At 41.3% G+C, this 24,231-nt stretch overlaps 1 protein-coding gene across 1 annotated transcript in view; it reads right to left on the reverse strand.

The window, feature by feature from the left end:
- LOC124777273 overlaps nt 1-23,227 on the reverse strand; it is a 208,420-nt gene extending 185,193 nt beyond the window's left edge. The window contains exon 1 of the mRNA XM_047252607.1: nt 23,148-23,227. The gene's annotated coding sequence lies outside the window, so the exon portion shown is untranslated. The remainder of the gene's footprint in view (nt 1-23,147) is intronic.
- Nucleotides 23,228-24,231: the final 1,004 nt, after the last annotated feature.

Here is a 24,231-nt window from a genome sequence, read left to right on the forward strand (position 1 = left end):
TTAAGAGGGAATGCTCACAGCCAGAAGGCTTACAAGGAGACGGCACGAGCGTGGGGTCCGGGATTTGTCCGAATTTTTGTGTGGTGAAGGAGGACCCCTAACACCTCACGTGGTTAAAATATTAGGACGCACTACTCGGAAAATCCCGAGAAAAATCGATCCAAAGTTTCTTAGGTCCCTTATGAGTATAAAATGTTAGTCCACTGCCGAGACGCCGTCTGGCATACGTGGTTAGCGCTCGGACCCTTACGCCAGATTTCTCGTGTTCGATTCCACCTTCTGCACTTTTTTTTCTGTTGCTTGCAAAATTGCAGCGCATTGTTACAGGAGAATCGTGAAATTTATTCCCGGGAAGATTGTATAAAAATTCATTCTATAATTCACCATCAATTATCGTCACCAATATTCCGAGGGCCGGCCGAAGTGGCCGTGCGGTTAAAGGCGCTGCAGTCTGGAACCGCAAGACCGCTACGGTCGCAGGTTCGAATCCTGCCTCGGGCATGGATGTTTGTGATGTCCTTAGGTTAGTTAGGTTTAACTAGTTCTAAGTTCTAGGGGACTAATGACCTCTGCAGTTGAGTCCCATAGTGCTCAGAGCCATTTGAACCATTTGAATATTCCGAGACATGATTCAATGTGCCTGGTTTGCCTCAAAATTATCAGAAACTTGAAACGTTTTCGTAAATGTTAATGGGGCATGTTTTTGTACAGATTTATTGCAAACGCCCTGTGATTGTAAAAAATCCACTTTTATATGTTGCGCAAGATGTCGCAAAAATTATTGCTTTGTTTGTTTTTACGATAATTACCATTGCCATTCTTGTTTATAATTATTATATGTATAAAAATGGAATGTTTCCCAATCGACTTTGTTATCCTGACTAAAAACTCAGTGTTTCTCCTCATATACTTTACAATGAAAAATGGAAAACCCACTGCCATGAATTGTGTTGTTGGACAAAAAGAAAATCATTTTTATTCAATAATGTAACTAATTTGTTAAAGATAATGTAGGTTTGGGAAACTTTCTGAATAATTGGTGGAATAACAAAAGAAAATGAAACAGAAAAAAGAGTGCCGGAGGGGGAATAGAACCCTAGTCCTCTGGCGCAAGACTCCGAGCCCTAAACATGTTTTTTTTTTTTTTTAAGACATCCTGTTATCCTGTTCAAGTTCGGTGGTTGATCCTTCCATTCAGTTTTTTTTTTGTTTTTTTTTATTACAGAGGCCAACCGGCTCTCTGACCGAACACGCTGAGCTACCGTGCCGGCATCATCTAGACCAGACGGCGGGTCGGCACTGGACTAACATTTTATACTCATAAGGCACCTAAGAAACTTTAGATCGATTTTTCCCGGGATTTTCCGGGTGGTGCGTCCTAATATTTTAACCACGTGAGGTGTTAGGGGTCCTCTTTCACCACACAAAATTTCGGACAAATCCCCGAAAGATGTGAAGCAAGCAGGCAACCGTGCTTCCTACAGCCAACTGACCGAGTTTGGAGGGGGTCAAACTAGGACCTTCCGAGTGGCGGAATGGCCCTTTGGGAGAATTGCCACAAATGTTGGGTGTGCTGCTTGGTCAAGAGGTCAAGTGAACATTTCCACGCCCGTAGAAAAGGTTTGGGCGTCCACACAGCACAGACGCCCATCGGGATCGTGGCACTGTAAGGGCAGCACTGGCAGATCGTACAGCTGCCACAGCGCAGGTAAGGTGGCTTCTGAGCCCAGACGTGTCAACACGAACTGTTGCGAACCGGTGATTAGCGGTCAGACTACCGTGTAGGCACGCACACCTTTAGCTCGTCTTCCACTCACGCCGCAGCGTCGATTTGCACAGCTTGACTGGTGCTGTCAGAGGAACCCTTGGAAATGGGAATGGCGCGCCGTGGTCTTCAGCGGCGAAAGCAGATTCTGTCTGGAAACAAGTGATGGTCGTTTGCGCTTGCGCTGTAGACCTGTTGCGCGCTGCCTCGTAGAGTTCGTTCGTCCGTGACACATGTGACGGTACGTCACATAAATGGACATTTGGAGAAAAAGAAAAAAAAAAGGTTTTTGCTTGTCTCACGTGTGAATTATAAATTATTTCAAGACTCTGTACGTGTGCGCGATGTGTAAGAAAGATTAAAAAAGTTAAGCAATACCACCAAAAATCACAAACAGCGATGTGATATAAAAGAAAAGAACATTCTTTTTATCTATGTAATGAAAATGAACATGCCCAGAGACTAATGCTTTATTGAAAGTGCTCCTCTTTTATGTTTCGTCTAGAGGCAGGCCTCCATTGTAGCGCTAGATAATAATTAATGTAAGTTTTCTGTATTTTTGCAAAATATAATAGAAATTGTTATTAGAAAGTGTGTACTATTGACTTAGTTGTCACCTCTCATGATCGCAACCATTAATTCTCAATAACCAAGTTTTTACAGAAGTTCGTAGAGCAGGGAACTCATCTTCCCTAGCAGGATTTAGTCGGCCATTACGCTGACTGTATTATTTAATTAAAATTTCATGTCATAATATTAAATGTAAATGCGAGAGACTTCTCAGTTTTGATCTTTCATTAATTTCAAAGTTAAAAAGAGTAGTGATAGATTTCATTTACCAAATTTCACAGCACTGAATGAGTTCAGTATGTTTCATTTAGGCCGCCTAACGGCAGATGACATTCTCTCCAGTTTTGCCTTGCAAATAATGAACAAGAGATATTGAAAATCATTCCATTTAATGAGCTCAGCAATATCTAAGTTAATCTTTGTGTAGCTGGGTACATAAATAACCACTATCCCCTGAGACCCATATTAATAATTACAGTTTTCATAAGAATACGCATATTTTCTTTTCTAAATAGCAGCGCTCACGCAAACTATTTACTAGGAGGGCGCGTTGTGTTTAAAAAATGTTATATCGTATGTACTTCGGGGCAACGGTTCCCGTGAGATCACCGAAGTTAAGCGCTGTCCGGCGTGGTCGGCACTTGGATGGGTGACCATCTAGCCGCCACGCGCTGTTGCCATTTTTCGGGGTGCGCTCAGCCTCGTGATGCCGATTGAGGAGCTACTAGACCGAATAGTAGCGGCTCCGGTCAGAGAAAACCATCATAACGACCGGGAGAGCGGTGTGCTGACCACACGTCCCTCCTATCTGCATCCTCATCTGAGGATGATACAGCGGTCGGATGGTCCCGATGGGCCACTCGTGGCCTGAAGACGGAGTGCTATGCTATGCTACGTACTTCGGAGCAGCCGATGTCCGTACGAGTGTTATCGCGGTATAAGTTAATTAAGTCTCATGCTAGCTCACAATATTTAAAGACACCCGAACCAAAATCATAAAATATATAATTATAAAAATACTATACAGTTATACCGTGATACACACTGGCCCCAAGTCAGGCCTTATGGTCTAGGGTGTGATAAGCTACAACTATCTTTCACCTTTGGTGTTTCCGGAGAGGACGCTAACCAGCGTTCAGTACGTACAGAAAGTTGCTAGAGCCGTTCTTGCAACAGGAAAATGATATGTTGATCCAACAAGATAACGCTCGTCCACACACTGCCCGGGAAACTCAAAGTGCTCCGCAAGACGTACGGCAACTTCCCTGGCCAGAACAATGTCCATACTTGTCTCCAATAGAGCACGTGTGGGATGTGATGGGACGAGAAGTGACTTGTGAGACTCGTCAACCGACAACTCTTACAGAACTAGGTGAACAGGTCGAGCAGGCGTGGAATAACGTATCCTAGGACAGTATTCGCCATCTATGCGATTGACTGGACGTCATAGTCATCGCTTACTTTGGCACCTGTGGAGGCTACACCACGTACCAACATGGATGTTCCAGCATGGAACTTCAGAACCGTTTCTGCTGGTGATCTGTAAATGTAATCATTTCATGTAATCCGTATGCACTGTTCCAGCAATGAATTTTGAGTGAATTGGAATTCTCTAAAAAGATGTACGAGGCGCGTTTTATAAGTAAGTACCGTTTTGAAATTTAAAAAAAGACGTGCTAAGATATCTCAATAATTTTATTTTTACATGAAAGCCTGTACCTTAATCTACGCACTGACGCCATTACAGTCTGTTTCTTCCTTGTTTACGTTGTGTACTGAGTGTTTAAGATGCCTCCGATAAAAGTGAGTCCCGCCGACTGTGAAGTACGGGCTGTTATAAGATTTCTTAGTGCTAAAGGCCTAAAAGCGATCGATATTCATCGTGAGATCTGTGCAGTTTACGGAGAAAACATTATGAGTAATGGAATGGTAAGAAAGTGGGTGAGAGCATTTAAAGGTGGCCGCACAAATGAGCATGATGAACAACGGAGTGGGCGTCCTTCGGTCGTTAATGAAAGTTTGGTGCAGGAAGTGGACAATAATGTGAGAGGAAACAGACGCTTTACGATTTCCTCCTTTCGGGATGACTTTCCTAATGTTTGTCGTAGTATTTTGTACGGCATTGTGACCGAGCACTTGAATTACCGAAAATTGTGCGCACGTTGGGTACCGAAAATGTTGACGGATATGCACAAAACCAAACGTTTAGACAGTGCTTTGAATTTCCTTGAGCGGTACCACAACGACGGTGATGATTTCTTAACCCATATTGTTACGGGCAATGAAACATGGGTGGCCTACATCACACCAGAATCAAAGCAACAGTCCATGGAAGTTGAGCAAGGGCATCGTTTTGCTGCAAGACGACGCCCGTCCGCATGTGGCGAATCAGACCAAAGATCTCATCACATCTTTTCGATGGGAAACTCTAGATCATCCTCCGTACAGCCCCGATCTTGCGCCCAGTGACTGCCATCTGTTCCTTCACTTGTAGAAACACCTGGGCGGTCAGCGTCTTCAAGACGATGACGAAGTCAAAACAGTGGTTAACAAGTCAGGCGGCAGACTTCTATGAGGAGGGTATTCAAAAACTGGTACAACGTTGTGACAAGTGCCTCAATATTGACGGAAATTATGTAGAAAAGTAGATTAAGGTACAGGCTTTCATGTAAAAATAAAATTGAGATCTCTTAGCACGTCTTTTTTCAGTTTCAAAACGGTACTTACTTCAAAAACACGCCTCGTACTAATTTTTTTCAGGCAGTATATGACTATCGTGGTATTCATCTTAAGCAATACTCATCTGAGTTTTTTTAAGTGATACTACGAGAATACACTAGTGTAAGGAAGGCGATAGTAAAATATTACGCAAAATGGACAGTGAAGTATTGTGTCCATTCATAAATTTCTGCAATCATGCAGAACCCATATTTGTGCAGATAAACGAAATATTCATCGAGATGCAATACAAGTAGTCAAAAGCTTGAGGATATTTCGAAGTTCCGTATGCGGGCTACGTGTTCACTACTACGTTCAGAAGCAGGTGCGTCTGTTCTAATTCGCGCTGTGACTTTCACCTCTTTTTTCTCTCTGTCTGAAACCAGTTGCCGGTGAACTTTTTGCACAACAGGAAAGAAAAAAATCAAACCTTATAAAAAGTATGATTTGGTTGTGTGCTTCAGTTAGTTTCCTGTTTTTTTTCTGTTTCAGTAAGTCAGATTGGATAACGGCAGCGGTGAGGTCGCTGTTGTGAGCAGAGTAACTAGATGCTGTCCAAGCGTAATACAATACGCCTCGTATTATGATCAGTTACGTAAGGCAGGCAATGGATATCTTTCCATCTAACCTGACGCGCTTCGCCGCTAACGGTCGAAGCTCTGTGAAAATATAACCTGCTCTGATACTGGTTTCTATATCACACTCCGCCAATAAACCCACAAATCTGTACTGCAGATTTCAGGAAGCGTTTATGTAGAAACCGTCGTACTTTTTTCATCGATCCAAAACGGAACGCGCCACAGCAGAGATACACTGGACGTTGGGGCTAGTTAGCGGAGCGGCCATCAACTGCAAAGCACGAGCGCAATTGTAGATGGGCGACCTCCATTTACAGATGAAGTCAGTCCGGCCACAGCTGGCGAAGCCTTGCACAATTCTGAGTCGCGGCCAACACCGTCTCCCCCTATTCTCGCACAGCAGGACTCTGTTCTCTGTATCATGCCCGCATCTCGTGGTCGTGCGGTAGCGTTCTCGCTTCCCACGCCCGGGTTCCCGGGTTCGATTCCCGGCGGGGTCAGGGATTTTCTCTGCCTCGTGATGGCTGGGTGTTGTGTGATGTCCTTAGGTTAGTTAGGTTTAAGTAGTTATAAGTTCTAGGGGACTGATGACCATAGATGTTAAGTCCCATAGTGCTCAGAGCCATTTTTTTCGGTATCACGATACGCAGACACTCAACACTGCCTCACTCTAACATTGTCCACCACGTCCCCGAGTTCTCTCGTGTTTCCCCTCAACATCGACACAAATTGAGCACCGGAACTTTGTACGAGTAGTCACTCTCCCGTTTCGCGATCTTGCGGCCCGTCTGTTGATAGCAAATTGAGTTACGTTCACAGCAGGATTGGTGGATGCGGGGTTAACAAGTAGAGGCTACTTGCTGAACCGGTGAACAAATATTGTTGCAGTTTTGAATGGCAGCAGTGTCCACATGGTAGATTGTACGAGAAACTCAGCACAAGCAGGCATGCCACAGTGTGACTGAAGCAACTCAAATAAAAGGATTGAAGTGAGTCTCCTACTTTTTTTAACGAAGCCAAAGACTTTATGCAGTTCAGAACTTCCAAGAGATTTCCTTCTGGTGTGTGTATAAAATATGATGACATGGAAATAGGAGAAGTTCAGAGTGTAAAATTCTTCGGATTACAACTTGATAATAAATTCAGTTGGGAGCAACATACTAACGAACTGCTAAAGCGCCTAAACAAGTCTGAGTTTGCAATGCGAATGATGTCAGACATAGGAGATATAAATATAAAAAAACTGGCATATTTTCTCTTATTTTCACTCCATTATGTCATATGGTATCATATTTTGGAGTAACTCCACAAACAGAGAAAAAATTTTTAGAGTACAGAAGCGTATAATAAGAGTAATGAGTAGTGTAAATCCAAGAACGTCATGTCGAAACCTATTCAAAGAGTTGGGCGTATTAACCACAGCTTCTCAGTATATTTATTCCTTAATGAAGTTTGTTGTAAATAATACATCTCGTTTTCCAACTAACTGCTTAGTACACAGTATCAATACTAGGAATAAGAACAATATACATAAAGATTTAAAATCACTTACTCATGCCCAGAAATGAGACCAGTATTCAGCAACGCATATTTTCAATAAGTTACCGGCAACCATTAAGAGTTTGGTTTCAGACAAGGCACAATTTAAACATAATTTAAAAGAATGTTTGGTGGCCAACTCCTTCTAGTCCATCCGTGAGTTTCTCAACAAGTGCATTAGACCATTTTAACGAAAATTTATTATACTTTAATTTTTGACGATACTTGGTTGTCACAGCCAAGTAACTACCTACTGTGTGAACGGTGGATGTATGGAAAGCAGATGTAAGTCTTAAGTCTGTAAATAGTCGAAGTTTAATTTTAAATCTTGTACATAATCTGACTGTTCTTAACTGAGGATCACTGAAATTAATACTTTACTTTAATTTTTGGCTATTTTGTAATAGCTAAGAAACTAGCAAATGTCTGAATGATGGATTTAATGAAAGCAGATGTAAGTATTAAACCTGTAAATATTAGAAGTTTAAATTTAATTCATGTACGTAATTTTACTGTTTATTGACTGAGGATCATTAAAATTAATGAAACTCAAGTTTTTCTAATTACATTTTTGTAAAGTGTTTATCTGACATGTTCCACACCCAAGAGTATTCCCTCTTTTATGGGTCTATGGAATGAATTATTATTTAATCTAATCTAATCCTATGGGGTTGTGTTAAGAATGACGCTAATTCCAGATGTTCGGGATTAGATGATTATCTGTATGTGTGTCACAAGACATTAATTTATCGTTGACTGACGAGCAGAAATGTGACCCACTTATGCACATTCAGTGGCTTAAGTAGCTGACTTCGGATCATCACTGAAAAGGGTGAGGTGTCTTTTTCGGGGTTCCCTACCTCAGTCAGTAAAAACGGAACCCTTATAACATGACTTTGTTGTCCGTTTGCCTGTCTGTCTGTCCGACTGTTCAGAACCCTACTTCCCAGGAACGGATAGACAAGTCAAGTTAAATTTAAGTCACATATTAAGATCTAGGGTCTCTTGGCGATATAAAAAGGTGGAGCTTCTAATTCAATGCTATCAAAAGATTCACCATTTATGTCACTTATTTCAATACAAACTGACTCATTAAAACCTAAAGGATGCTTCCCGTTGACGTAGAATAACGAAATTTGCAAAGAAACAAGATTTCACACTACAACCAAATGGAAAAAACGCGAAATTGTTAATTTGTAATTACATCACAAAAACCTTTTGTTCTTTTTTTACCAGAATTTCTGTTTGTCTGTCCGTTTGTTAAGACCCCTCTATCGCAGGAACGGGGTAGACGTATCAAGATGAAATTTATGTTAAGCACTGAGGCCTGCGGTCCCTTGCCGGTGTAATAAACATTGACTTCTAAGTCAATGCAATCAACAAAGGATACGGCTATTTTTGTCACATATTTTGACACCCGCAAACTCACTCGTTAAAACCGAGAGGGTACTTCTCCTTGACGTAGAGGTATGAAATACGTCAAGAAGAAAGGTTTCACAGTACAAACAAAGGAAAAAAAGTCCGAAAATTGTTAATTTTTACTTATATCACACGAAAAAAGTATTTCTTTTTAATTTGTTATCCGACTTCAAGCTTGAAATTAAAACATTCACGTAAGTCTTGGAATCCTTGGAACCGATATCTTGCCAGTATCAATGTCATTAACAGGAAGAAATCGCCGAGATGCTCGATTCCTGGAATGCATGAACTCTGCATGCATCATTAAGTTTGTGCAGAACCCTCAGTATGCGAGTCCTTCTTTCACTTCGACAACTCTTTTTTTTAATATGATGCGATATTTACTTCAGTTCACTGAGTGTGTGGTCTTACTTTACAGTAAGTCATCACTTTTTGAACCTACTATCGCCAAATTGAATGTAGTTGTATCAACAGAAAAAACCTACCACGTTTGTTTTGTATTTCTCCTGAGGTAATTGCACGAAATTACAGCTTTTCAGGGAAGTCTTCCGTCTGAAAGCATTAGAATGGTTCAATCTTTACGTTAGCATGGAATTTAATTGTAATTTAATTAAAATAATTGGGCTACTACACTCCAGAACGTTCAGAAGCTGTGGCGCATCTTAGTATGTCTATTATATGTACTTCTGAAATAGTATGTTGTTTAATATTGTTCAGTCAGTTTCATCATCAGCAACCTGCTTTGTTAATGCTGTATACAGGGTGATTCAAAAAGAATACCACAACTTTAAAAATGTGTATTTAATGAAAGAAACATAATATAACCTTCTGTTATACATCATTACAAAGAGTATTTAAAAAGGTTTTCTTTTCACTCAAAAACAAGTTCAGAGATGTTCAATATGGCCCCCTCCAGACACTCGAGCAATATCAACCCGATACTCCAACTCGTTCCACACTCTCTGTAGCATATCAGGCGTAACAGTTTGGATAGCTGCTGTTATTTCTCGTTTCAAATCATCAATGGTGGCTGGGAGAGGTGGCCGAAACACCATATCCTTAACATACCCCCATAAGAAAAAATCGCAGGGGGTAAGATCAGGGCTTCTTGGAGGCCAGTGATGAAGTGCTACATTTTCATCACTCGTTCTCGGCCGTCCAGAACTTTTCCCTTTGCACAAACACCCATTCTCTGTAAACTGTTTATACCAACGTTTAATACACCACCTATCAGGAGGTTTAACACCATACTTCGTTCGAAATGCATGCTGAACAACTGTCGTCGATTCACTTCTGCCGTACTCAATAATAACACAAAAAGCTTTCTGTTGAGCGGTCGCCATCTTAGCATCAACTGACGCTGATGCCTAGTCAACAGCGCCTCAAGCGAACAAATGTACAACTAAATGAAACTTTATAGCTCCCTTAATTCGCCGACAGATAGTGCTTAGCTCTGCCTTTTGTCGTTGCAGAGTTTTAAATTCCTAAAGTTGTGGTATTCTTTTTGAATCACCCTGTATAATGCAAACAGTATTTCTAGGCACGCAGTGAAAATAATCATCTTCTTAAACTTATTGAAGATGTGAGCGCAAGATGTCACTGTCCTGAACGCTTGCAAAGAATCTAAGAAGCCAGTGCGCAGTATCTTGATGGAACTGGAGGATCGCGGAGAGCATCCACCTAGTTAAAGACGCGACTTAATTCTTTAATTAGTGGTGTGTCTTCTCAGTTACTGGCCATTTAACATTTCCTTTCAGTCGAATGAAGAGAATTGTTAATGATAGAATTTTGCGCAGTCGACATGGTGGAACGAGTGCAGTAACTTTTATTGAAGTGAGCAACAAAGGTATAATCCTGAAACAAATGTGACAAGAATTGCAACTGCTGAAGCCGTTGGAGAAAACCGCATTGCGAACCAGACCAAGACTTTCGCTTTTATTAAAAAGTTAATTAGTTTCCGACCTATCTCATTTGTCAGGAAAATTCGCTCGTAAGAAGATATTAAATTTGGACAGACAATTAACAACTAAACACGTGCCATAACACTGACGTATTACTGACCTGAATACAAAACATTTCAACACAAGGAAACACGTTGTATTATTGTTATTTGTCCTTGTCTTGCCACATTTTTCTGCAGTTTTCCCGACACGGTCTGTATTCCTCTTTCGTCTTCATTATAGAACTGATGGGGCTGAGAATTATTTTTAGATTCGACAGTTTACAATTTGCTAATAAAGTTTCATTTGAGCTTTATTGAACCCTGCTATACTCCCGACACTGATTTTCTCCGGTTGTCTCAAAATTAAATTATTACGAGCGATCAATGAGCGATCCCAGTCTTCTCCTGCCACTTGGGTTTCTGTGTTAAACGGGTGGCTACAATTCCTAAAGTGGACTATCTGACATAGTTGTAGTCCATAAAAGTTAGCTGTGGGGATGGCGAGAAATTGTGCAGAGAGAATGCGCTGGTTGTTGGAAGAGGAACGTCACAATAATGTTTGTTTCTGCTCATGTGCCGACTTAACAAAGTCTAATAAAATTAATTCGTGTAGGCAGTGATTTTACTTGGTGCTGGTTAAGTATATTTTGACTCTGACGATCTACATAAATTTAGACGATGATAGATAACGAACGAAGTTTATGCAATGCAATACGCCATAGCTCCAACGAAGTCGGTAAATGGGGTGGTTGTTTATTGCCTCAGTGTTGTGACTGATGACCTCTTGGTCGCGAAGGTGGCCTTAGATCATTTTGTGTCTTGGAGAATATCGTGTTACTTATCGCCAGCAGACCTAAAATTTTCCCTAGCGTTGTGGTCTCAAGCTCCTCGTGGCACAGAGCATAAATCATGTCTCACACAGCATAGCAGTGGCGTGGGAACTTAAAATTGTAAATTCTTTTTTAGTTCGTGGCGATAGTGCAGCGTTGATCGGAAGTAGTTTCGGTCGTGTGAATTCTGGTAAATGCACTTGTAACGTTGCATAATTGTAGTAATGAATGTAAACCTACCAAATTGGAGAACACTGGGCCTCAACAACATATATTGTGAAACTTCCTGGCAGATTAAAACTGTGAGTCGGACCGAGACTCGAACTCCGGACCTTTGCCTTTCGCGGGCATGTTCTCCTTTCTTTCAGGAGTGGTAGTTCTGCAAGTTTCGCAGAAGAGCTTCTGTAAAGTTTGGAAGGTAGGAGACGAGGTACTGGAGGAATTAAAGCTGTGAGGACGGGGCGTGAGTCGTGCTTGGGTAACTCAGATGGTAGAGCACTTGCCCGCGAAAGGCAAAGGTCCCCTGTTTGAGTCTCGGTCCGGCACACGTTTGTAATCTGCCAGGAAGTTTAATATCAGCGCACAGTCCGCTGCTGAGTGAAAATCTCATTCTGGAAACATATATTGTATTAAGATTTTACTGGATTTGTTTGCTGTTCGTTTGCTAGTGTACCGGTCTCATCCACAGGGGTATGGTGTGAGAGTAATTTGTTATCGGAGTTCATATGCTGGAGCGCAACGTACGAGCAAGGTCAAGTGTGTGTGGATGGACTTCGGGGACGCAGTACCAGCAGGTAGGTCTGTGCTGAAACTCAGTCTTGCCCACTAATTACGCTCCCACTTTATGGTACAGGCAGTTGGTTCGATAGTACATTGTTGCTTCGTGTTTGTCCTTTATTTCCTCTCGATTTAAGCGGAAGGATTGTGTTCTGATTAGCGCAAAAAAGGTGTAAATCTAATTACTTACTAACACGAGAGGGTTTAACATATTCCAATCAGGTAGTAATTTCTAGGCATATACTGGCAAGATTTTTTTTGTGGTCCTGATAAATGCTGTCTCCTCTTCTACAAGAATTTGAGACTCTTTTCTTAGACAATCTATATATCTTGGCTTCCATACCAAATACGGTTCAAAGAGACACATACAGTGTTGTATTTTCCTCTAACATACAGTGATCGGATAGATAAAAATCTCTCTGAGTAAGATTAGAATTGTTTTTCAGACTGTTTAAAGTATTAGTTTAGATTCCCTAGTATTCTGTTCGAGTCTCGGTCCGGCACACAATTTTAATCTGCCAGGAAGTTTCCATTCCCTAGTATTGTTACATGAGTATGAAAAGTGGTTCATGATCAGTGGTAAATTTCTGGAAAACTCCTTTAATATTAGCTCGCTGAACAACGATTCCGTGGATTACTTTCAAGCAAACTTGTACGGGATGCAACTAGAAAGCTGTGATATATAGTCTTTGGTTTCATAGATCTGTGACTGTTCCGTGTCTTGGAAACAATAACAAACCAGATGCTTTGTTTATGAAGAAGCAATTCTTGTTTTCCTTGTGCAACTGACGGAGATGAAAGATACTCTTCAGGTGTATTATGAAATCGTATCAGACAGAACATATCCATTTACAATGACACGAAGAGCGCAGTAGGGGCTACATATTTCCACAAGGTGTCAATAGAAGAACATGATATTCATCGTCTGTACCACGTTAACTGGTGCACTGTAAATATTTGCGGGCTTAGAGGAAATAACAACCCCTGCATTCACAAGCAGAGGCTTCCAAATTGTATGCTGGATGTTGTCAAGCCCACTTACAGATTTCTGGCCGATCTTGAACTTCTAAAAACGCGTGTTGATGCTAAAACCCATATCCAAATGAGTCTCTTAATTCACTCATATGGAGACGATGCCCTAAAACCACATTTTCATCTGCTACAGTCCTCAGAATTCCAGCTATTGATGCAGTTCCTCTATTTAATGATGGGAACATAGGAAAGATAAAGGTATTAGAGATAATGGGATACATCTTGAGAAAAATAGATGTACAGCGCCTTTCTGCAGCTGAAAGTCAGCTGAAGACCTGGTAAAGGAAAGTAGGCAGAAAACGAGAAACCAGAAGAGAAACTTTGAAAGGAAAGAGAACCATAAGTACAAATCTGGGGCCTTCTGAAGAGATGACATAAGATAACACGTTACGCTGAACTTCAAATTACATTTCCTGAAAATTATGTTTTTTAAAGTTTATGTACCTTTTTCTCAGAACCTATGAAGGCAAGAATTTTGAAATTTTGTGCACTTATTTCTATAAACCCAATAAATGTTGTCTCAAGAGTAAATTTTGAAATCTGAGCGTGAGCTGAGATGTGGGACAAAGTGTTTGGAATTTTTCAAGTATTTTATATTATACTTACTGTATTGTAATCAATAATTATTAAAATTATCCAATTAGATATATTCAAAAAACCACATGAGAGAAGCTTACTAAATGCAAAGAAATCAAACAGAGAAAATTCTGTAGAAATCTATGGAATAGTTTTTGAGAAAAGGTATATATATTAAGTTTTGAAAATAAAATTTTTAAATTCGATGAAAAAGTTAAATATATAATCCAAGGGACTCGACAGTAAATGTGTTAATTTCATATGAAACATGTACAAAATTTCATTGCTATATCTTCTGAACAGTGCATTTGGTGCATCTTTTAAATAGTGTGTGTTTATGAACGTCCCTCCTTAAAGCTTGTTATCCACAAACACATTTAAAAGAGAAGGCAAGCTTTCAAGGAAAATAAGTTTCGGTTATTGTTTAGCAGACTGTTACAGGAGGAGGCAGATATATACATTATTTCTTCTCGCTTGAGATCTCAAAGAAAATTTCTTCGGTTCGTAGTTAAGTCTCCGAGGGAGACGGATGCACCACACATGAGCAGTCCAATAGGTTTCCTCCACAATTCCGATTGTTGCCAGCAGTAGTTTGAGGTCACACTGAAGATTTATCACCTGCGCTCGTCCAGGTGTTCTGTATTGTAAATGGATAACTTTTCAGTGAAGCTGGCCGACGTGGGTCAATGAAAACATTGCTAGACCTTAAAACACCAGAGAATATCGAGACCCACAATACTAAGAAACAAAAGAAACAAGAAAAGAGAAATAACCACATCGTGCTACACAAAAGAATATTCCCACATACATCATAATTGCGTGTCAGCACACTCGCTTCCCTCTTAACCTTGTAACGTACATCGTATACATATTTTAACTCTCTTGTAAGCAAAAAACAATAGGCATTCAGTCAACTTACGCGTATTGTCCTGCGAAATTTCTCTTGAAACGGAGGGCCGTTTTGCAAATGTCGTTGTTTTAACTGAACTTGTGTCCAACCATTCTGTAACAGAACGATGTGGCGTTGTGCTTGGCATATAGAAGGAAGAAATTTGGTATGTTAAAATCGTTGGAGCGGCTGCGGAAGGTGTTGTGCGTTTTTCTTGCTGCCAAACCGGCTATGCCACCAACATGATGACGGCGTATACATTCCGATGGTGACCTCACCGCCCTTGTCGCAAAAACAGGACGCCGTGTTAGAGCTGCAGCGTACCCGTTGTTTTTGCAACTTTTCCTCTCTCAAGTAGTCAGGCCGCGTATCGGTGCAAGTGGGTGAGATACGCAGCAAATAATTAAAATTCAATGAGGTCACCGGCATTCGAGACATGTGCAGCAAATTATGGTTTCATAAACAAAATATATGAACTATTACAAAGACCAAGGCTGACGGCGTGGTGATTAAGACGCTGCATTCGTACTCAGGTTTTTACATATCCGTCTGAAAATTCTTATTCGTGTTTTGCGTGGTTTCTCCAAATCACTGAGGGCACTTTCCGAAATGGTTTATCTCACAGGAGTGGATCGATTTTTTAAACATTTTGTCTAGCTGAACTTTTGCGACCTCTTTTAAGACTTGGGTGATGGCGCTGCTGAACTGAAATCCTCTGCCCCCTTTTCCCTATGTCAACACTCTCGACAGGTTTAACACACCAGCGCACATAAAATCTGCCGGGCACGACTTTTATAATAGCGTTACCTCTGTCATGCAATCTGCATCCTTAGCATGTAGAGTAGGAGGGGGTAAATGTGCGCACGGAGCAAAGATCCGAATCTAGTGTTTCTCCTACTTGTGAGTGCAGTGTGGCATTCCTGCATCTTTAGTTGAGAGCTTCTACAGTGGAAGAGTGAAATATATGTTATGTAAGTGGTTAGCGCTTTGAAGCTTTCGAGATATGAGGTGAGTTATTTGTTTGGAACTTTCGATCCAAGTATATACGATGCAATTTGCGACTACCTATCTGCTATAACAAAACACTGAAGAATTACTAATATCTCGAATGTAAATACATAACGTAACTCACACTTTAAGCGTAACTGTTGGTTTAACAAGTTGCCATACATGGCAGCTATTACTAGAAGTTCAGAAATCTGCACCACGGGGCAAAGAACCTACCAAGTAGCTGGGGCAAATGTCCGCATGCGTACCTTTGTTCCAAAATATTTGTTTTTCCTTTATTCGGTTTTAATAGCGAACTCGTACCGGTAGGTCTATTGAACATATTTAATGGATCTTAATTTATAGTGCACTATTTCGCATCGACTGATTCAGTTTTAATAAGACTAGTTCAACTTCGTGTTACAGAAATTACGAGAGAAAAATGACCTCCACGCCGTTGTCTTCTAAAACGTTGGAGAATGTTAAGAAGCTAATAGAAAATTGACCTTCCAGTAGAAAAGCAGCTAAAAGACTAGGATGCAATGAATCCACATGACGTAAACAGGCTGTGGAGTGGCATCGTCGGGGAGCTTCGAGAGAGCGTCTTCTGAGGCAGAGGAAACTGAATTGGGGGAGCACTGCATCAGTCTAGTTCGTATGTTCTGTTGCCTTACATTCAAACACTTCCGACATTTAGTATATCAATTCGCGGAAATTAATGGCTTAAGCCACCCGTTTAACGTAGAAACCCAAGTGGCAGGGGAAGACTGGGATCGCTCATTGATTGCTAGTCATAATTTAAGTTCGAGACAACCGGAGAAAATCAGTATCGGGAGTATAGCAGGGTTCAATAAAGCTCAAATGAAACTTTATTAGCAAATTGTAAACTGTCGAATCTAAAAATAATTCTCAGCCTCATCAGTTATATGATGAAGACGAAACAGGAATACAGACTGTGTTGGGAAAACTGCAGAAAAGTGTGGCAAGACAAGGACAATTAATAATAATACAATGTGTTTCCTTGTGTTGAAATGTTTTGTATTCAAGTTAGTAATACGACAGTGTTATGTTTTGATACTTAATACGATCACTACTATGGAGACAATGACGATGATGATTATGATGATGGAGATAATTTTGGTATAGTAAAACACTATACAAGTTATAATGGCTGTACCTGACAAATAATGTAATTCTTCTTTATTCTGTTATAGTTACTAACTTCTTTTTGTGTGTAATTTTGCCTTATAATAATGGAATGTTTACCCCAGACCTGAGGCAAAGAGAAATTTTCTTCATTTGAAACATTTTGTTAAATATAGCTTTAATACATCATCTAAGCAATCTTTAACTTACGGTATCGTATAAAGTGTGGTCCTAGGTATACTGTGTACGATTTCCATTGCCACGTTACCAGAAAATCAGAAGGGAAAAATAGAAAAGTGTTAAGTGCGGCCGGCCCGTGTGGCAGAGCGGTTCTAGGCGCTTCAGTCTGGAACCGCGCGATCGCTACGGTCGCAGGCTCGAATCCTGCCTCGGGCATGGATCTGTGTGATATCCTTAGGTTAGTTAGGTTTAAGTAGTTCTAAGCACTAGGGGACAGATGACCTCAGATGTTAAGTCCCATAGTGCTCAGAGCCAATTGAACCTTTTTTTTTCTTTTTTTTTTTTTTTTTGTTAAGTGCACACCTTTGCCCCCGCCTACCCTAAAGTCCTTTCGATCGCTTGAGATACAGAAAACCGTACAAGGTACAAATTACGAGCATAATCTCTCGCAGTAAACTCTTTACTGTTTGTGCTGTACACTGAGAGTAAGACAACTGTTTTTATTTGAAGTATTCCATGGGTTCTACGTTTTGTGAAATCGCTAATTGGCCTCTTTCTTCGCATTCCTGTTACTGTAAATACTAACTCTGGCGGTAATGCCCACGTCTGAGAACCATTAAATTTTTATGAAACACACAATATTCCAATTGAAAGTTTCAATTTATCATCAGATAGTCACGTAATTCTGATTGTTAGCATTGAGATTTCGCTTTGAACTTACTTCCAACAATCACGGCCTTTAAATATGAAGTGTTGGCAGAAGAGCCAACACTGTGTTGCTAGAGGAGGCCGAAATGCACGCGTTTACTTACACGCTGACTGGCGCGAGGTCTGGAACAGTTAAAGGAATTAATAGTAGCAAATAAAGTACGTAGTTGATATAATACTTAACTTTAATCCACAATTGGTGTACATCGCTCTTGACGGTACATGTTATAATCTCAATATCCAAATGTTATGGCGCCTTGCTAGGTCGTAGCAAATGACGTAGCTGAAGGCTACGCTAACTATCGTCTTGGCAAATGAGAGCGTAGTTGTCAGTGATCCATCTCTGGCTAAGTCGGCTGTACAACTGGGGCGAGTGCTAGTAAGTCTCTCTAGACCTGCCGTGTGGTGGCGCTCGGTCTGCAATCACTGACAGTGGCGACACGCGGGTCCGACGTATACTAATGGACCGCGGCCGATTTAAAGGCTACCACCTAGCAAGTGTGGTGTCTGGCGGTGACACCACAAAATACAACAAAGTATGACATACACTGAACTAGTATCTGTATTTACAGATACAGGGTATAAAATAAACGTCCTGTTGTTTGTGTCTGTGTTTAATAATTAATGTGATACTGCACGCCACTACGGGTTCTTCGCTTGAACTCGGGCTTCGTTTCTCACTGTCTGAGTCACTTTTAAGCAGACGTGGGACTGTTCATTTTGTAGAACTAGCAGGTGATCCATCCTCAAATTGTAGTAAACGTAGGTACGCAATACCCATACGGCCGGTCCTTTTTAAATCTTACAGACAGTGACATGCTTGGAAAAGAACTACTGTCAGCAAGTTTGGCTATATTTAGTATGTATCACCGACTGCAAAACTAGATCAAATTTTTCATAAACACGTCTCATACAGATGTTGAATGAAGACGTGATTATCTGAACTTTTGATTTTCAAAGTCAAGTCTCTTTCTGTGACGTATAACGAACAACTGCCATAGCATTGGTGAATAAGCGCAGTGCTTAAATGGGTGTCCTCTTTGGGTATAAGTTTTTTTCATTATGCGTTTGGTGCAAGAAACTTTTTTCTTACTTTCCCATTAATCTGCAAATATTAGTGTCCAACTGTGGCAGGCGATTGTATTTAAGTGGTGTTTGACACAAACGGAACAATTTACAAACCGACTGATGTCCAAATGTACACATCTGATAGCTGAAGACAGTTGTACAATTAATAGGAATGAATTTAATCTTGCTGAATACTTACGCAAATAATATTATTAACACAATTTCTTTGTTAAATTTGCTAGTATAAACGTGGTTCCTTTCTGTGGAGACTGAGTGAATAAATCACCAAAGTACAAAGGAGAGGTGGTGACGTCTCACGTGCTCATTGTTAGGTTGATGAGACGACGCACGTTCTGGTGATAAGGTAAGCACGACCAGCTCCACAAGACCGAGACTCTCTTCTCACGAGGAGATAAGATGGAGTTATAAAGTTAGCCTCAAGGGCGATAACGGAATATTCGACAGTAATCCGAAAATAATTGAAATTGCGTTCAGATATGAGACGCGACAAACAATTATTGTTATATCTTTCCAATTATTAAGTCGCAAACGGTATAAAAAGTGTTTGGTAAAATTTCTAGGAGAATTCTGTTCGCCATTCACAGGACACACCAGATGTCTAAAGAATAGAACCGGTAACGCTGAAATGCTTGAGACTGTATAGAAGTATGTATACAGACTGCTGACATTGTACGGATACCGTACATTTATGTTTGGGTAAGTAGTGCGAAACATTTATGAAACTTTTGTTCATCCAGTGGAAATAGTTTACATGTGAGATCTTTGTATTCTATCTTCACCTAAAAATTTTGTGAGAAAAGTTACGGTATAGTTATAAGGAAACCAGAAACTCGGACATAATATTAGAATATCCTGAAGCAATAAAATAATCATATTCTAGTGATCTGCAGAAACGAACAAACGGACCAACCACTCAAAATTTCGCTGAATTGATTTACCCGCAACTAATTTCAAGAACAGGTAGACCGAGACGACGGCGTACACTTCTTGGGCAAATCGTTTTCCCGTCCAGTGAGAACGTCCAGAGTACTGATTTGTGGAACAGACTTTGTGCAATACATCATGTTTTTATTAAGACAGAAATTAAGTATTATTTTACAATATATGTACTTTCCCATCATTAGAAACAAAACGTAAATTGCACACAAGTATGAGGGGCAGTGAAATGAAAATGTGATAGATGAGAAAAAAGTAAATAAACTGTTCATTATTTCAAAAGTAATCATCGTAACTGTTAATGCGTTCATGGCACTGTGCGACAAGATGTTCAGTGGCTCCATGTAAATATGTTTGCGTTTGCCTGTGGAGGCGCGCAAATCGCTGGCCACGAATGTCTTTCTTCAGGACACCAAAGAAATGGAAATCGGACGGGGAGACATCGGTACTGTATGGAGGATGTGTAAGGGCTACCAGCGAAACGTCTGCAACGAAATCGAAACTACCTTGGCAACATATGCGCGGACATTATGACGCAAGGGAATGACGCCGTCCGTCAAGCCGCTGCTCATGTACTTTGTGGAACACGACGCCACAGTTAACTCGCAGTGGTCTGTGGGCCACTGAAGCGTGAAATCAAGTCCAAACACCCATGAATGTTAACAGAGGGCGTCATTCTTTTGTGGGAAAATGCCCGCCAACATGTTCTATTACGCTGCAGAACTTTCGCTGGAAAGTCCTTGCACATCCTCCATACAGTCTCTGTCCCTCTCCATCCGATTTCTATATTTTTGTGGCCCAGAGGGAACACGTCCAATGCCGTCGATTTGCTTCGGACGAAGATGTGCACGTCTGGGTACAGTCGTGGTTCCACAGGCAACCGCAAACATTTTTCCACGGAGGCACTAACGGTTTAGTCGCACGGTGGGATAATTGTATTACTGATTATGTGGATTACTTTTGAAATAATAAACAGTTTAATTAGTTTTCCATCCATCTTGTTTCCGTTTGACTGCCCCTTAAGCATAGAGAGTTTAAGGATGTGCTTCGGCCAGGAATTAACTACACAGATAAAAATCGTACATTATGGGATATTGTGACTGCGAACATTCTTGGGATTTCCAGACATCGTGGATAAAGTACGAGGGCTGTTCGGAAAGTAAGGTCAGATCGGTCGCGAAATGAAAACAACAGTGAAAATAAAAAAAAATTATTTGCAACAGTTAGCCACACCTTCCAGCTACCTCTCTAAATAGCCGCTCCTACTTTAACATTTGTCGTGTCGTTGTACAAACTTTCCACTACCCTCGTCACAGAAAGCAGCCGCCTGTGCTTTCCGCCAATTCTATACTCTCGTCTCCCTTTCGTTGTTCGTGCCAAACTGTTGCCTTTGTAGCCAGCGATCCATGTCAGCAGAGATGACCAACGGAGGGTGCCAATAAAGGGCAGTATTGTGGTGATCGAACACTTCCTATCGAAAACGCTGCAGGAGCGTCTCCATTGCTCCTGCAGAATGCGGCTGAGAATTGTCTCAAAGAAAGAAACGCATCACATTTATGTTATGTGGGCTGCACAGCTTCTACATCTACATCTACATCCATACTCCGCAAGCCACCTGACGGTGTGTGGCGGAGGGTACTTTGAGTACCTCTATCGGTTCTCCCTTCTATTCCATTCTCGTATTGATCGTGGAAAGAAAGATTGTCGGTATGGCTCTGTGTGGGCTCTAATCTCTCTGATTTTATCCTCATGGTCTCTTCACGAGATATACGTAGGAAGGAGCAATACACTGCTTGACTCCTCGGCAAAGGTATGTTCTCGAAGCTTCATCAAAAGCCCGTACCGAGCTACTGAGCGTCTCTCCTGCAGAGTCTTCCACTGGAGTTTATATATCATCTCAGTAACGCTTTCGCGATTACTAAATGATCCCGTAACGCTGCTCTCCGTTGGATGTTCTCTATCTCTTCTATCAACCCTATCTGGTACGGATCCCACACTGCTGAGCAGTATTCAAGCAGTGGGCGAACAAGCGTACTCTAACCTACTTCCTGTGTTTTCTGATTGCATTTCCTTAGGATTCTTCCACTGAATCTCAGTCTGGCATCTGCTTTACCGACGATCAACTTTGTATGATCATTCCATTTTAAATCACCCCTAATTCGTACTTCCAGATAATTTATGGCATTAACTGCTTCCAGTTGCTGACCTGCTATTTTGTAGCTAAATGATAAAGGATCTTTCTTTCCATTTATTCACAGCACATTACACTTGTCTACATTGAGATTTAATTGCCATTCCCTGCACCATGCGTCAATTCGCTGCAGATCCTCCTGCATTTCAGTACAATTTTCCATTGTTACAACCTCTCGATATACTACAGAATCATCCTCAAAATGCCTCAGTGAACTTCCGATGTCATCCACAAGGTCATTTATGTATATTGTGAATAGAAACGGTCCTACGACACTCCTCTGCGGCACAACTGAAATCGCTCTTACTTCGGAAGACCTCTCTCCATTGAGAATGACATGCTGCTTCGCTTCAGGCGAAATCTCGCTTCAGATCCCCATACTTGCCGGGAGACACTGTTGTTTCAGGCATTTCTACGTGATCACTTTGCGCTCTGAACTGAAAAGAGCGACGTGAAGCGATCGACAAGCGCACTAAAGACACAGCCCAACACACCTCATTAAAGTTCCATCGGATTTTTACAATGGTTTCTATTTCGCACCTAATCGGGCCTTACTTTCCGAATACGGCCGGGCGGTGTGGCCGTGCGGTTCTAAGCGCGTCAGTTTGGAACCGCGTGACCGCTATGGTCGCAGGTTCGAATCCTGCCTCGGGCATGGATGTGTGTGATGTCCTTAGGTTAGTTAGGTTTAAGTAGTTCTAAGTTCTAGGGGACTGATGACCTCAGTAGTTAAGTCCCATAGTGCTCAGAGCCACTTGAACCATTTTTTCCGAATACACCTCGTAGTAATGAAATTTTTTTCCTTCTAATATCCGAAAGCTTATCTCGCTGCGAACCTGTACGGATTCTCCCTGAAAAAAAAAAAGTGTGCCACGCGGCAAAAGAAAAATCCATGAAGTAAACGATTAAAGCAGAAGCCCAGCGTTCAGACCATGGGGCGTCCAAGCCGCGGGCCGCATCCGAGCCAAACTAAGTGTTAAAGCGGCCCAGGAAGGAGCCTCTATCGAACGATCGGTATATAAAGAGGTAAATAAAAAAATAAAAACAAAAGAATCCGTTTATGTAAAATTATGCTAAATTGAATATTGTCAATTTGGAAATCCCACCACACGATGCTTCTCTGTCATTGGTCCATTCCTGTTTTCTTCCTCCGTGGCCATTGTCAGTATTAAGCATTTTATGCGGTCCAAAAAAAAAAAAACACGTCTTCTTTGATGTGGTCGAGGTAAGCCAAAAGCCCCTGGTTTAGGACGTGCCGGCGGTGCGGCCCCCTACCTGCTCTGTGGTGAGCTGCGCCGCCGCCTGCTGTCTGCTGCCTGCTGTCTGCTGTGGCGTCGAACGTCGACTGAGCTGCTCGGGCTCAGCGACGGGCAGCGGGCGTCCTCCACCCCCCACCACCCTGCGGCCCGCACACAGCTCGCGCCAAAACCGCGACCGGTCAGCTGGCTGTCGCGACACCAGCGATTTAACGCGCTGACGTTACAGCCTTCCGTGAACGCAGCGCTTTTGCTTTAAGTTGTCATCTTACTGCTTAGCCACTTGCGGATGCAACTTGCGGCTGGCGGCGTCTGTTCTCGTCGCTGGCTGTCGCACCACAGGGTTCCTTACGCATGCTGCACGCTCTCTATGTGGCGAATCTCAACCAAACTGAGCGTATACAGTAACCTCACACATGAATCTGTAACGCATCTACACTTCTTGTTTTTTAAATGGCACGTACACGTAATACTCCCTGCTTTTTTTGGGAAAGGCATCTGTTCGAAGAATAATTAAAATCCGGTTAAGTGCAGAATCGTTATCGTGCGACTACTTTTTCACGATAATGATCGAAAGAAATTTTGACGAAAAAGGTAAAAATAAGAAAGAATCAGCGAAATTTAGAGTTAATAAACTGCATCTGTTATAATTTTAGATTGAAAATTACTTCAGAACGGTTGTCGGGTCACTCTGTGAGCAAAACTTGCTGTAGGATTATTGATTGTTTATAGATTGTAATTACGGACTAATCAATGAATCACAAGCAGACGAGAACGGATCCAAAAGCACCTACTCGAGTTCAGATGTAAAAACACAATTAATTCCACGACTTAAATTAATCAGAAAACAAGCAAAGCAACAAAATAATAGGAACACATGCACCTGAATCGTTTGCAAAAAGGTTCGCCTAATGAATAGCTATGCACTGCTCACTGCAGTGTCAACTGTTACCGATTATAGAAATGAAAATGCCCGTAAATATTTGTTTTCTATTATAGTAAGCTATTTCTGGAAAATTCGTAATGTTTCATGAGCGTATAATCAGTAATTTTACACTATATTGTTACGTAACTTGCAATGCACACAAAAAACATAAAACGGA

Source organism: Schistocerca piceifrons, chromosome 2 (genome assembly GCF_021461385.2).
Source record: "Schistocerca piceifrons isolate TAMUIC-IGC-003096 chromosome 2, iqSchPice1.1, whole genome shotgun sequence".
Lineage (NCBI taxonomy): Eukaryota > Metazoa > Arthropoda > Insecta > Orthoptera > Acrididae > Schistocerca > Schistocerca piceifrons.